Raw genomic sequence first — 3,332 nt, 5'->3', positions numbered from 1 at the left:
AAAAGCACTAACAAACAACCCCCCTCCCCCACCGAAAAAAGTCCCACAAAACAAACAAACAAACAAACAAACAAACAAACAAACAAACCCACCCAAACCCAACTCCCAAAAAAAAGCAACCCAGGCAAGAAACAAACAACAATACAACCCCCTCCCCCTTTACACTAAATTGCACAAACACAAAAATATTTTTAAATGGAAGATGAAAGAAACGTGAAAGGATTTAAAAAAGATGAATGTGAATTGGGGCTCAACTTTTTAAAAACTAATTTCATTTGAGAGTAGAGTAGCCAGTATATTATTATATCTTGCCGAATGGATTATTTCTCCATTGACTCCTGGCTCCTGGTGTGCTTCAATAAATAAGCCCAGACTTGGCGGCGATAAATCGGCCAAAGCAGACGATAGAGCTACTCTTCAAAATAATGAACCGCACCGTCTCAATTGTGTCTGCGGTTCCTCGTGTGTATATTGACGTCATTCATTTTATTAACCCCCTAAATTCTCAATTCTTAGAATGGACTGTCAGCAAAAGAATATTTATTATATTATATTGGTAAAAGTCTGCTTTTGCACCCCTGTTCATAAAATAATCAATCTTTTTCTTCGCGTTCCCGTGCTAATGCTGGGTCTCAGGGGTAATCGGCTGATTGATCTTTTATCTGAAGTGCAACTTATTTTTACGTGACTCTTTTTTTCCTACTTCGTAGGGCCTCTGCCTTCAGAGAGCCACACTCCAATTTCGAAGGTTCTTTATGTTTTAATACTGACTATAATTATAATATTTTCAGTTTTGGTAGGAATTAATTTAGAATTTTGCCCGGGGGCGAAGCCTTTGCTTACCAATTTCAGGACCATTAAGGGATTTCTTACGTGCACAACTTACACACGGGACTTTAAAAAATATTCGCTCTTTTCCGAGAAGGCACGGTGTTCGGTCTTATCGATCCGAAGATCAGGGGTGTGGCTGAAAGACAGCAGTGATAAGGAGCCAAGAGTAGAAATAAAAAGAGTCAGGACTGGAAGAAAAGAGGAGCCCAGAGGAGGGGGGAAGTGCACAGAGGGAGCAGAAAGTGGATATAATGAAAGAAGACGACAAAACTTGACTAGAGAACAAGAAAGGAGGTGAAAGGAAAACATTAAATTTTTAAAGAGAAAAACGTTGTTCGGCGCTGTCATCATATTTCGGACCCGAGACCTATTGAAAGGGAGGCAAACACTGTACCTCTTGACTATTTAAGAGGCCTGTAAAATTATTGTATTATATATATATATATATATATATATATATATATATATATATATATATATATATATATATATATATATATACAAATACAGCGAGGAGTTCGACGTCGTGGGAGTCTTGAACGGACGACAGACAGATAAATATTAGGGTCTGTGAGGTATATCATACATTAAAGACTAAAGATGTGAGTTTGATTCCAACATGAGGTATTTTAACTCAAGCATCTCCATCCGTCTACTGGGGTGTTGCATCCTTCAAAGCCTACATCGGCCCTAACAAGCAGCATCTGTAGCGTAGCAGTTAGGCACTTCGCTGTGCCACATACAAGACCCGAGTTCAATTCCTGAGTGGGGGGAATGTATAAAAATTATCTCTGACTGTCTGATGAGTGTTGAATTTCTCTCAGCTTGGGTTGGGCACAACAAGCAGCGTCGCAGCCTGCCTCCTAAATGACTAAAAATGTGTTGATGGGGGCGTAAAAACACTTAAACGCTAAAAAGAAAATTCCTGATAGACAGGGTCAAAGCTGCCCTTCAATGGGAGAATAAAACGTTTAAAATTACATACAGTACATCGATAAATAAAGAGACAGAACAAGAAAAAAACAACAACTAGATTCTATATCAAGACCTCCAAAAAAGTTCCCACCCGTCACATATGCTGCAAACAAAAGAACACAATCAACCTTTCTTTGTCAAAGAAATTAAAATTTTAATAATTCACACAAAAAAATAATTTATTTTACTCACATCACAAGAGTATCAGAACAAGATGAATGAGAGTAATAATGTTTATATATGTATATATATTATTATTATAATTAATAAAATGTAAAGTTCTATCACTAAAATGCTGAAGTGTGAAGAGGTTTACTAAATAAAAACAAAAGCCCTAATTAAAGATTCACAACAAAAATGATTAGTAACTAGTAAATGTAAGTCACTACAGATATGCTGGGGGCAGGAACTACAGAAAAAACACAAAGGTTTAATGTTACTTCGAGTAAGAAAGTCATTAAAATATAATATGTAATAATTATATTCTCTTATATTCACGTACACAAAGTAACAGGAAAACAGTATGCACGGCTCAATCATGAACAGCACATCGCAGTTCACAACATAAGAGCGTAAGAGAGGAACAAATAAAAAAAAAGATAAAGCGGTCACCAACAACCCCCACAACAACATTGTCGCACACTTAGAAACAGTTTGCTTTGAAAACTTCTTTTTAAATTAAAAGGATGTTCCTCACACTGGGTAGGCATTCGGAGCGAGGATCTAATGGTAGATGTGTATGCATATTAATAATATCTCTTTGTGCAACTGGCGTACAAGGCTTACAAGAAGAGTTGTCTGAGAGCAGCGAAAGATGAGGGAGGAAACAATTCACGTCAGGAAAAGCAACTTCCACTGGAAAAGAAGTGTATATTTTTACATGATCCAGTTAAACTAAGTGATATTGCTGCAAAAACTGATGCTAAAACTCGAGAAAAATTCACGCCTTCTCTTTTGTCCATGTACATCAGCCTCCAGGGATCATATTTAAGCTCATGCAGCATATTTTATTGGGTCAACGCAATGCCAGACAATAACAGATTCAGGAGGTACATGAGTAAAGAGAAGACACGAATTGTTCTGGCTTGAGATTTAGATTCACTTCTTCAGTGATATCTATATTAATGTTCACTTTAGTATAGAGTAATAGTGGCTAAGAGAAACACATTGACATAAAAATGGCCATATAGTGCAGAGAACAAGCAAGACAGACTGTATATATATATATATATATATATATATATATATATATATATATATATATATATATATATATATATATATATATATATATATATATATATATATATTTATATATATAAACAAACAACAGAGGGAAAGATAGGGGTGCCCTCCAACCAACTGGTCTATACAAACAGATTATGTCAGTCAAAAGAATCAGAGAAGACAAAGTTCCACAGACAAAAGAAGCACAGGCATCAAACAGTATCAGAGCAACAATAAACCATTTTAAAAAGCAATAAAGAATTAGAAAAAACCCAGCTCAGTAAACTTATAAAGAGAAT

This window comes from Aplysia californica, unplaced genomic scaffold, assembly GCF_000002075.1.
Source record: "Aplysia californica isolate F4 #8 unplaced genomic scaffold, AplCal3.0 scaffold00064, whole genome shotgun sequence".
Taxonomy (NCBI): Eukaryota; Metazoa; Mollusca; class Gastropoda; order Aplysiida; family Aplysiidae; genus Aplysia; species Aplysia californica.
This window is presented reverse-complemented; position numbering follows the sequence as displayed.